This window comes from Magnolia sinica, chromosome 1 (genome assembly GCF_029962835.1).
Source record: "Magnolia sinica isolate HGM2019 chromosome 1, MsV1, whole genome shotgun sequence".
Lineage (NCBI taxonomy): Eukaryota > Viridiplantae > Streptophyta > Magnoliopsida > Magnoliales > Magnoliaceae > Magnolia > Magnolia sinica.
This window is the reverse complement of record NC_080573.1, coordinates 101,747,214-101,760,719: the sequence shown is the minus strand read 5'-3', so window position 1 is coordinate 101,760,719 and position 13,506 is coordinate 101,747,214.

Here is a 13,506-nt window from a genome sequence, read left to right as displayed (position 1 = left end):
CTAGGTTTTTAGGTAATGTAGAGTTAGCGATTCTACTAATTTTGGCTCTTGCAGTTCGTATAGAAAGCGGTTCAAGCTAATCTACTAATTAATTTAGTTTAGTACTTAGTTAATTTTCGTTTAATTTCTACATAATTTGATCCTTAGCGATTTCTGCCTGAGGTGATACTCGGATCTTTATACGGATTTTTTCGAGACGTTACATTCTCGATCAATACCCTCAATCGATTGATCGAACTGGGGCTTCGATCATTTGGACCATGTTATGAATTTTTGACTTCATCTATTGTGCAAGGATTGACCTGTTCAATCGATTGAACACTAACTTCGATCGATATACCGAAGTCTGCTGCTATGTTTTGTTACAAAATCCGATTTGCAAAAATTTTAGGGTTTTTTTTTTCCTTCCCTCTTTAACTTATTTGGATTCCATCCATCAAAGGGTTAGGTCCAAACCATCCAATGTTTATTTTACTCTCAAAGTTTGGGAAAACTAGATGATCATCCGTCCAAAGTACCGAGGTCTACAATCATTGGTTAAAACCGTTTTATAGCATCGCCTATCATCATCCATATTATTCGTAGATCATTGTGGGAAATACACCAGTTAGATCACTCCAGGATTCAAAGCCCTAACACGATTCGGCCTTAAAATCCTTTGATTTGAACCATTCTAGACTGATATGACTGAATTTCTCAAAGCCAATCTTTACAATACGAGATCTCTTACACGAGCCATCTTCTTATCTTCAAAACTTCCCAAAAAATTAAAGCAAAGAACACGAGGTTGATCCACTTTGTTCATTGTTCAAATCTAGAGTTTTTATATGAAAATTTTTTAAAAATTAAAAAGGAAAACGATGGAACCCTTATTGGTAGAAGATTCTCCTTCATACTCTCTCTCTCTCTCTCTCTCTCTCTCTCTCTCTCTCTCTCTCTCTCTCTCTCTCTCTCTCGCTCTCTCTCCTCTGAGAGCTTTTAGGTTTTAAGGTTTCTTCATAAATTTCCTAAGCTCTCCCCCCTTTAAATAGAGCAAAAGCTCTAGATTTAGAAGATTCTTCTAGGTTTTGTAATTTTTCATAAAAATAATAATAATAATAATAATTAATTATTACAATGTTAGGAGTCAATCCTTCAACCTATCCTTCCATTGAGAGTAACACTATCATTGGGTTAAGTGCTTGATTTTTGTTAATAATCATAAAATTAAATTATTTATTTTGATTAGTCTAATTCTTATATGGTTTCAAAATTCAAGGTCGTTATAGAGTCAACAGGGAAATGTGCGACCAGAGGAGGGCCATCGCTGACTTGCGTAAGAGGCCGAGAAGAGGTGAATTGGCCATGAAGGTTACTCCCATGGCTTCAGGAAGTGGAATTTCTTTGAAAGGGAATCCTAGAAAGACTATCTGAGGGGGCGGAGTAGCAGAACCAAGGGCAGCTCCTTTTCTTCTCCGGCCAGTGGATTATAAGATTTGGTAGTCCTCCGACGCACCACCAACCTAAATAGGGAATATCATTTTACCTTCTTCTTCGACTTCTACTCCAGCCATCCTACAAAGGTTTCCACAGTGGATGTTATTATTCAATATGCTTTTATCGTACCGAGTAAACTTTGTTGGGCCCACCATGAATGTATTTGGTCTATCCACAATGTCCATCCATTTTTACAGATCATTTTAGTGGTTGAGCCCAAAATTGAAGCATATCCAAAGCCCAAGTGGACCACACCACAAGAAACATTGGGAACAATAATTTCCACCGTTGAAACCTTCCTAAGGCTCATAGTGATGTTTATTTGTCATCCAACCTATTCATAAGATCACACATACTGGGATGAAGGGAAACAAAAATATCAACTTGATCCAAAACTTCTATGGCCCCCAATAATATTTCAACCGTAGACACGTTCAATTCACATTGTTACCTGTGTCGTGGTCTACTTGAGTTTTTGATATTCCTCATTTTTTTTAGCTCAATCCCTTAAATTATCTAGTAAAATGGATGTACGGAGTAAATGACTGCAAACTATGCCGCTCAATGGTACGAATCAACTATGACTATGCTAAAGATGTACTTAGATTTAGAGAAATTGACTACTACAAATCCCACCTTCTACCCTGCATTTTTTCCAAACGCTCCCAAACTTTACTTTTCAAAACTAAACTATTATGCACGGACACACACTTTTCAGATGAAAATACACTTGCATTCAGCATGGTTGCATTGCCCTTTCCATAGACCTATGGCTACGGATTATAACCGTAGCCATAGGTAGCGTAGCCATGGTTTGCAACGGGGCCATTGCCAGTTCGGCGCGACCCCGCCGAGGCCTGAGTTTTGTGGGGCCTTCTACACCTATGTGGGGCCCCCTTTTTTAAGCCCCCAAACACCCCAATTTTGAAATTTCCCTAATCCATCTCCCTCAAACCAAAAAACCTCTCTCTAAACCCATTCTTTGCATCCAATCCTCCCCACGAAACCCCGTTTCCCTAAATATTCTTTATCTTTAGGCTCTCTATTTACCAAAATTCTTCCTTTCAAACCCAATTCCCTCAAAATGCCTCATTCCCTAAACCCGTCTTCCTCAAGGGGGCGTTTGACGCAGGGTATTAGATTAGATTAAGTGGGATAGAATTGTATTTGGTCTATTGTAATTCCATCCATCATTTGGAGAGGATGTAAAAGTTGGGATTAGTTGGGATGGAATTACATTTAGTCCCATGGAATTGCATTTGGTCCATGAAGGATTTCCGTGGATTTTGAAATCCACACATGTGGGCCCCAGATTGATGCATGCATTTATCTATGTCATTCATCCATATACACCGTTTACATGTGACATTTTAGTTATATATGTGTACAAGTGAACGACATCCGTTGTGAATTTGGTCCATTGATTACATTTCCATGGTCCACCAAAAATGATTTTACTTAATCCGATGTTCTCCAGTAGCAAAATTTTTGTCCCAAACATGGGATTAGATGGCTACAATACTATAGTATTTCTAGACATGCAATCATTGTGCAATAATGGTGTTAATCCCATCTAATACAATTCAATACCATTCAAATCCATGAACCAAACACGCACCAAGGGGATAACTACTCCGAATCCACGGAGCTGGAAATTCAGCAAGGTAAACTGGAAATTGAGCAAGGAGCCAACTTGGAATTGAGCGAGGCAAACTGGAAATTGAGCGAGGCAAACTGAAAATTGAATGAGGCAAACAGGAAATTCAGCGAAGCAAACATGAAATTGAGCGAGACAAACTGAAAATTAAGCGAGGGAAAGAGGAAATTGATCGAGGCAAACTAGAAATTGAGCGAGGCAAACAGGAAATTGAGCGAGGCAAACTGGAAATTCAGCAAGGCAAACATGAAATTGAGCGAGGCAAACCGGAAATTGAGCAAGGCAAACGTGAAATTGAGTGAGGCAAATTGAAAATTCAACAAGGCAAACTGGAAATTGAGTGAGACAAACTGAAAATTTAGCAAGGCGAACATGAAATTGAGCGAGGAAAACTGGAAATTGAGTGAGGCGAACATGAAATTGAGCGAGGCAAACAAGAAATTCAGCGAGGCAAACATGAAATTAAGCAAGGGAAACTGGAAATTCAGCGAGGCAAAGAGGAAATTGAGCTAGGAAAACTGAAAATTGAGCAAGGCAAAGAGGAAATTGAGCAAGGCAAACATAAAATTGAGCGAGGCAAATTGAAAATTGACCGAGGCAAACTAGAAATTAAGTCAAGCAAGCATGAAATTGAGCGAGGTAAAGAGGAAATTGAGCGTGGAAAACTGGAAATTCAGTGAGGCACACTGAAAAGTCAACAAGGCAAACTGAAAATTCAGCGAGGATCAAAGGAAATGGAGCGAGGCAACCATGTAATTCAAAGAGCATCAAAGGAAATTGAGCGAGGCAAATAGCAAATTGAGCGAGGCAAACCAGAAATTGAGTAAGGGAAACGAAAAATTCAGAACTCAGTGAGGCAAGCTGGAAATTCATCGAAGCAAGCCGGAAATTGAGCGAGGCAAACTAAAAATTAAGCGAGGGAAGATGAAAATTAAGCGAGGGAAACTAAAAATTTGGAAAGGGAAACTGAAAATTGAGCGAGGGAAGCTAGAAATTGAGCGATGCAAGCTAGAAATTCAACGAGGCAAACTGAAAATTGAGCAAGGCAAGCTAAAAATTAAGTGAGACAAACTAGAAATTCAGCAAGGGAAGTTGGAAATTGAGCGATGAAAACTAAAAAATCAACGAGGCAAACTGAAAATTTAGCGAGGCAAACTGAAAATTCAATGAGGTAAACTGGAAATTGAGCGAGGCAAACTAGAAATTGAGTGAGTGAGACTAAAAATTGAGCGAGGCAAACTAGAAATTGAGCGAAGTAAGCCAGAAATTCAGCGAGGCAAACTGAAAATTGAGCGAGGCAAGATGGAAATTGAGCGAGGCAACCTGAAAATTCAGCGAGACAAACTAGAACTGGAAATTGAGCAAGGCAAGCTGAAAATTGAGAGAGGCAAACTAGATATTCAGCGAGGCAAACTAAGAATTAAGCGAGGGAAGCTGAAAATTGAGCGAGGGAAACTGAAAATTCAGTGAGGCAAATATGAAATTGAGTGAGACAAACTAGAAATTGAGCGAGGGAAGCTGGAAATTGAGCAAGGCAAGCTGGAAATTCAACGAGGCAAGCTTGAAATTCAGCGAGGGAACATTTACAGGTTATAAATTTTCATTCAGTATAAATTGTATAGGGTATATCAAACACTGTATATAATACAACATTTCACAAAAATTCCCTCTTCCTCTCATGCCTACGATAAGTATCATTTACAGGTTACAGACAAACAATCATACACTATTAACTTCCTCTAAATAACAGTGAATTTTTACATGTCTATTCCCGCTAAGGTGCGACCGGTGCACAAAAAAGAAATGAGGATCGCCTAAACAGATTTAGCCGACTATCATGCTTCTCCAATCCACCCTTCACTGTGTCAAACCACCATTTCAGTGAACACTTAGAGGATGGGTTTGGGAATCCAGCAGAAGAATCATCACCTACAAACATGAATTGCAAAATATATCAAAATTAAAGTTCACTATATATTTAGTGACTCATAGTGTAAACAATCAGACATAATTGAAAACAATCAAGCACTTGATGAATTTGAGCGAGCTTCAGATGAAATCGAATAAGCCTCAACTGAAATTATGCAAGGCAAACATGAAATTAATCGAGGCAAATATTAAATTGAGCGAGACAAACTGGAAATTCAGCAAGGGAAACATGAAATCGAGTGAGGGAAATTGGAATTTGAGTGAGGCAAACTGGAATTTGAGCGAGGTAAAACTAGGAATTGAGCGAGGCAAACTAGAAATTCAGCGAGGAAAGCATGAAATCAAGCGAGGGAAGTTGAAATTTGAGCGAGGCAAAACTAGGAATTGAGTGAGGCAAACTAGAAATTGAGCGAGGGAGGTATGAAATTTCAAAGAAGCAAACTAGAAATTGAGCGAGGCAAACTGAAAATTGAACGAGGCAAACTAAGAATTTAACAAGGCAAACTAGAAATTAAGGGAAGTATGAAATTCAGCGAGACAAACTAAAAATTCAGCGAGGTAAACTAAAAATTCAGCGAGGCAAGCTGAAAATTGAGCTAGGAAAACTAGAAATTGAGCAAGGCAAGCTGAAAATTGAGCGAGGCAACTTAGAAATTCAGTGAGGAAAACTAAAAATTAAGTGAGGCAAACTAAAAATTGAGCTAGGCAAACTAGAAATTGAGCGAGACAAACTGAAAATTGAGCAAGGCAAACTGAAAATTGAGCGAAGCAACCTAGAAATTCTGCAAGGCAAACTAGAAATTAAGCGAGGCAAACTAAAAATTGAGCGAGGCAAACTAGAAATTTAGTGAGCCAAACTAGAAATTGAGCGAGGGAAACTAAAAATTCAACAAGGCAAACTGAAATTGAGCAAGGCAAACTTAAAATTGAGCGAGGCAAACTAGAAATTTAGCGAGGTAAACTAAAAATTCGGCGAAGCAAACATGAAATTTAGCAAGGCAGGCTGAAAATTAAGCAAGGCAAACTGAAAATTCAAAATATACTTAGGTGGGCGCCTAGATATAACTGTTTATTGTTTAACAAAAAAGTTGGAACGGATTGTCGATGGGCTAGGCTAGCCCAGTGGGCTTTCAAGCCTGATTCAATTTAAAATGGGCTTAAGTTGAAGTATCGAGCTCAAGGACCGGATTGAAGCTTAAATCTAGAGCTCATTTCTCAAGCAAGCCGAGCCTAGATATAGTTGTCTAAAAGCCCATTTTCTCAACCTAGCCAATTAGCTTTTTCAAAAATTCAAAATGTAAACCCTATTTTCTCTCTCATTCTAAAATAAGAAACTTTTCTTTTTCTATTTTCTAAAATTTTAAAATATAAAGCCTTCTCTTTTTCTTCACTAGTCTCTAATTTACTCTTCTCTCTATCCCCTAAACTTTCTCTCTTTTTCTTCACCGATCTCTAAGTTAGAATATGTAGGGACACATTCAAGGGGTATTGACCTATTGGCACTACCACAAGCTAACAGAATTACCGAGATGTTGTGAGGCCCAATTGATGTGTGCAACACATCCAACCCTCTCATCAGATATGTGACCTCATGGTGACGCTAGTTCTATAAAATCAGTCCAAAACTCAGGTGGGCCACAACAACGGAACCAGTTAGGAAGGTATATTCACCCTTGATTTGCACTCGGGCTTCCATGGGTAGCAAAACAGCTAGATAATCGTCCTGACTATTCATCCAGGCCAGATGAAGTGTTTGAATGTCCTGGGTTACAAATACACAGAGTATTAGGGGTAGGCATATACTATCGACTTCTATAGGTCCATAGACTAGTTACATTTGGACTACATTATCAACGGTTTGGATCACTGAAATTGAGCGAGGCAAACTAGAAATTGAGTGAGGTAAACTGAAAATTCATCAAGGAAAAATGGAAATCGAGTGAGGCAAGCTGAAAATTGAGTGAGGCAACCTAGAAATTCAGCGAGGCAAGCTAGAAATTAAGCGAGACAAACTAAAAATTGAGCGAGGCAAACTAAAAATTGAGCGAGGCAAACTGAAAATTAAGCAAGGCAAACTAGAAATTCAGCGAGGCAAACTGAAAATCGAGCGAGACAAACTGAAAATTCAGCGAGGCAAGCTAAAAATTCAGTGAAGCAACCTAGAAATTCAGTGAGGCAAACTAGGAATTGAGTGACGGAAACATGAAATTGAGCAAGGGAAGGTAAAAATTGAGCGAGGCAAATTGAAAATTGAGTGAGGCAAACTGAAAATTCAGCGAGGCAAACTAGAAATTCAACGAGGCAAACTAGAAATTGAGTGAGGCAAATTGAAAATTGAGCAAGGCAAAATAGAAATTCAACAACGCAAACTAGAAATTGAGCAAGGCAAACTTAAAATTGAGCGAGGTAAATTACAAATTAAGTGAGGTAAACTAGAAATTCAATGAGGTAAACTAGAAATTCAATGAGGCAAACAGGAAATTAAATGAGCATCAAAGGAAATTGAGTAAGGCAAACATGAAATTTAGCGAGGGAAACTGAAAGTTGAGCGAGGCAAACATGAAATTGAGCGAGGGAAACTAGAAATTGAGCGAGGCAAACATGAAATTAAGCGAGGCAACCTAAAAATTCAGCTAGCAACAAAGGAAATTGAGCGAGGCAAATATGAAATTCAGCGAGGCAAACATGAAATTAAGTGAGGCAAATAGGAAATTCAGCGAAGCAAATGTGCAATTCAGCGAGGTAAAGATGAAATTCAATGAGCATCAAAAGAAATTCAACAGTGCAAACTGGAAATTCAGCGAGGCATACATGAAATTAAGTGAGGCAAACATGAAATTGAGCAAGATAAATATAAAATTCAAAAAAGCAAACATGAAATTCAACAAGCCTAACTTGAAATTAAGCGAGGCTAAGATGAAATTAAGCGAGGCTGACACCATATTGATGAGGCTAACATCAAATGAATTTGAACAAGCTTAACGTGAAATTGAACGAGCCTATAATGAAATTAAGAGAGGTTAACTTGAATTTGAGCGAGTCTAACATGAAATTCAATGAGGCTAACATGAAATTCAATGAGGCTAACATGAATTTAAATGAACTTCAAGTGAAATTGAACGAGCCAACATGTAATTAAACAAGCTTCACGTGAAATTCAATGAGTACTTCGGTGAAGTTGACCGAGCAGTTCATGAAATTGACAGAGTAGTTCATATAATTTACTGTTACATTACATGAATTTGTGGAAGTTCCCAGTCATATTTTTATCATTTGTCTATCAAATTCATGAATTGCTCGGGGAATTTCACCAATCATGCATCGGGAATGTCGGCGACGACTCGAGCATACTGTCGAGAAGTAGGTTAAATGGATCGAGAACTCTCACAAATTGGAAATCAAATTGCTCAGTACGCTCTTATCGTACTGAGTTAACTGAGTTAGGCCCACCTTGAATGTATGTGGACTATCCACAACATTCATCCGTTTTTCCATCTAATTCAAGGGTTTGAGCCAAAAATCGTAGCATATCCAAATATCAAGTGGATCATACCACAGGAAACAGCAATTCCACCATTGAAACCTTGCTAGGCCCCACAGTGATGTTTTATTTGTCATCCATCATGTTCATAGGATGATGTATACATGGATGAACCAAAAACCCAGATGCAAGCTTGATCCTACACTTCAATGGCCCACAAAAAATTTACTCGGTTCAAGGCAATAGATTAAAATGTACCTGTGGTGCATGCTTTCTTCGGTGGAGGAACCATTTTCAGAAAATCCAGAAAATGCTGATGTATGAAGAGGGTGCGATCCGATGCAGGGGTATTTCCGTCCAAATAAAGGGGTTTTGCAAAAGTGGAGAGGATAGTTGAAAACGGCGAGCTAATGGTCCTAAAGGGGGGTGAATAAGATTATGTCAAATAAAAACTTAAAGTACTGAAATAGTAAATAATTCAGAACATATCACAGATCTCAGTTGTAGTAATATTGAGAAATTGATTCAAACTTAGTTCATAGGACAACCTTACACCAAAAACAAAGTTTTAGGTAGGACAACCTGATTTCATCAATGTAGTAATCAAGATCACAAACTAAACAAGCGACAAAAGAGCTATTACAAGCGTTCACCACATATGCATAAATAAATTACAATCATTCACCACATATACATCACATAAATCATTCACCACAAACAGCAGGAGTTATAGTGGTTCGGTGTGTACACTAACTATTCTCAAATAGCCACACCTACTCCACTCCCAATAATCACATCCCACGTGATATTGGCATTCACTAATAATCAAGATTTTCACAGGTTCACCTTAAAACCTATATAGTTGTGATTTTAGAAGGGCTATCACAAACTAAAACCCCACGCTGATATTTTCTGGCTATCTCAGTCAAAACCAATACATGAGATTTTCTGGATATCTTGAAGAAATCAAATACAAAGATATAGAATGATACTTATCTTCTTCTTGAAGACGTTCTTGATGTAGCTCGTAAAACCGCTTCACTTGGAGTAGAATGTTCAATGTCCAGTAACACAAACGAGGGTTATAGGTTTTAAATTGATTTTAAATTAATTCAAAACATAAGCTACTTGTTTGAATCCCTTAGATCTCAAAAGAAGAGTGATTACTCTCTTTAAAATATATGATTCATAAAAGATATCAACGAATTTAAAAAACAAAAGTTATATAATCAAATATAAAATACCATGCAATAGCTTGATGATAATGGGGACTTCTCTCTTTCTTAATGGAGGCTTTTCTTAGCTTGGATTGGTAATTTCGGAATGAGAGAAGGCCTCTATTTATAGGCTGAAATGTTGTTACTTCGACTCGTCTAAGGTCTCCTTTGACTCGTCTAAGAACTAACTAAATTTCAAATTTTGGGCGTGATCAGATAAAACCATTCTTCAACTGGTCGAAGGCCCCCCTCGACTGGTCAAGTAGAGCCTTCGACTAGTTGAAGGTGTTAAAATTTAGTTGCTGGACTTCGAGTCGAGCACCCTTTAACTAGTCTAGCAACCTACTCAACTGGTCGAGAAACCACTAGAAATTTCTAATTTTTGAATTTAAATCCTACACTGGTCGAAGATAATCTTAAACTGGTCGAGTCACAACTTAGACTAGTTGAGTCAAGGCTTAGACTAGTCAAATTAAAGCCTAACCAAATTATAAAAACCCGTATAAGATTAACATTTGAAAGCACCTAAGTCTAAGGTTTTTCTAAGGTCAATTATACCTGAGAAAATTGGACATTGAAGTGTAAACCTTGAAACTTCAATAATACTCAGTTGATCTTCTACTTGAAGTGCACTTGAAAGTAGAGTTTGATCTTATACTAGAAGTGCAGTAGAACTTGAATACACTTTATCTTGAACAATCCATCTTCACGACTTGTACTTAAGCTTGCATTTTCCAACTCATGAAGGTGAACTTTCCATCTTGATTCACTTGAAGAATCACTTAAAGATTCACTTGTAGGTTGTTCATTTGAAGATTCACTCGAAAGTGAACTTTCTATCTTATAGTGTGAACTATATCATAAGCTGTTTTGTCCCATTGAAATTTAACAAACAAGAGTGTGCACAGCACTTACAATGGTGCAATGCAAGGCAAGGGTATTTTTGTCCAGAAAAAAGGTTTTTGTGGAAACGGAGGGAGGCAAATTGGTTACAGGAATGGGTTTGAAAAGCAGAGGTATTTTTGTTCAAGAAAGAGTCGGAAGTTTAGTTTGGGAAAGTAAGTTTGGAAGGGTTCAGAAAAGACGATGGGTAAAATAGGCATTTACGGTGATCAATTTCTCTTAGATTTAGGGGTGTGTGTGTGTGTGTGTGTGTGGAGAGAGAGAGAGCGAGGGGGTGCGTGGGCAGGGCGTTCTTTGCACCTGTGCACGCACATGCATAACTTTGCACACGTGTCATGGGTATCAAATCCGAACGGTACATGTAATGTGGCATGTCATGAAACCCTAAGGCACCAATTTTCATCCTGATCTAAAACTATAGTGAGCCATAGAAAAGAGAAATGCAAATCAAGGGATGAAATTGTTTTCTTTTTCCATGGCTTACCAAGTTTTGGATAAAAGTAGAAGTTGGGGCCTGGAGGTTTTAGGAGATGTTGCATAACGTGGACCGTTTAGATTTGGGACTCACATCACGTATGATGAGTTCTCAAAAAGTTTGCACGAATTGCGTACAAACCGGTGTGTAGCTGAGCATTTGGATATATATATATATAGACACCCAACCTGAACTCAAATTAAGGTTGAGTTTTGGATCGAGTTGAGATGGTATTCAATCAGAGTTCGAGTCGAGTTGATGGTGAACCCTACTGGACTCAATTTGAGTTTGGATTGGGCAAAGTCTTACCCACTTGGTTCCGGTTGAGCCAGGTTTGAACGAGTATGGCAAGTCCAGTATGCCAAGTGGAGTTGTCCCCTGCTCAGCTCTAAATTAAAGAGTTTGGTTTCTCAACGTGAGACATGAACTTTCCGTCCTTTGCAAAGTGATTGGACCAGTAGTCACAGTTTGCATTTAATTACGAGTAGTTATAGTTTGAAAGATGAACTTTCCGTTCATTGCAAAGTGATTGGACCACGTCATCACAGTCTGCATTTAATGCATCGGTACTGTTGTCATTAGTGGTAACCTAGCACAATCAAAATGCAGGAAATCGAAGTTTCACATGAACAGAGGATCCGAACCGATTATAAAACACATAAATCATGATAGTCTCGACGGAGTTTAATCAGCACGCATGCTGATTTATTCAGTACACAATCCAGTTCCATTTGGTGCAACCAAACGCTCCATACGTGTTTTTAGACCACAGAAGTTCATGGATTCGGCGTCCATTGTTGAAAGGGGTAGTGAACACAGACATGGAGAAACGAAACCAACGGCCTACATTCAAATGCACGGATTGCATAATCAAGGATTGGAGTATCGTATTAGGATACAACATATGTATATATGAAGTCCGGACTGGCAAGGCTGGGTTAAAATGACTGGGCCCATCCCAATCAAAAATTATGGAGCCATGCATGCTAGGCCCAGGTCCACCTAATGGCCCAAGCCCTGTCTAAAGCCAGGCCCGGCTCTTCTAGCTGGGAAGATCATTTCCAACCTTATTAATGATATGGACCATAGCCCAAAAATGCACAAATGAGAGGATCTTAGCCCAAGGATCCTACCCATTGAATTGTGCATTCTTTGCACAGCTAGACCCCAAAAAAAGCCGAAATTGACATGTGGGGCCCTAAGTGATGTTTCAATGACATCTAATCTGTTTATCATGCGCGTCCCTCCAAATTCTCCTTGGACTGCAAGACTCAGGTGGCCACAGAATGTAAAATCATGCCTAAAATATCTAAAATCGTGTTGTGGCCCATCTGAGTTTTGGAATGGCCGTATTTTTTGCGTGTCCATTCTTCCTAGCCGTATGCATCTAATGAATGGATTAGATGGCATATACAAGACATTGTGGGCCCCACATACAATTTGGAAGGGCTTTTTTTACAATGGGCATCCCCATCCCGACTATTCCCTGTGGTGTGGTCCACATGAGTTTCGGATCGTCCGGATTTTTGGGCGCCCATGAGAACATTGGGGCACGCACATGATGGATGGATCGGATTAATTAAAACACCACGGTGGGCCCCACATGTCAATTTGTACGCTGAACTTATCTTAGAAACTCTTGCATTTGATACGGCCTCCCAAAGAGACGGAAAAGTGAGAAGGCTACTTGTAATCTCATTAGCCCCACCTGTCAAGTGCCTGAAACATCTGATCCGTGCATGAGATGGCCCCTTCAATGAAGATGACCGTACGCAAATCTCGAATATCCATTCATCAGGCATGGTCACATGCCTACAGTAGATGTGAACCGTTGGCAATTGTATTTAAACCTTTCTGTTTTCATATGGGTTGGGCAACCTAGTGAGTGGAACCACCTAATCACACTTCCTGCCAACGTTCCACATCTCACGTACAGTTCTACAATCAGGTCCGACTGAACCACCCATAAGATGGGATGCAGCGAATCAATGGACGGCCAATGGTACAGCTCAGCATACTGTATTGGCCCACCAAATGAATGGGTGGGCCTTGTTGGGGGACCGCAGAAGTGCACGGAGATGAATTTAGGAGAGTAATCCAATCGCAAAAAGCAAGCATAACAAAAACACAACGAATTTAACATAGAAAAACTCTTCCAGGAGAAAACTACGGCACAAAGCACTATATGATTACTATAATAGCAGAAATTACAAAGAGAGAGAGCTCTAATTCAAACGACCTCAAATCCCATCCTTGCTACACTCTTTAAAACCCTTGGATGAATTAGACACCCCAGTAGTACTCCAATATATATAGTCTATAGAAGAATCCCCAAAAAAATCAGAAACAAATTCCACAAAATCGCCAT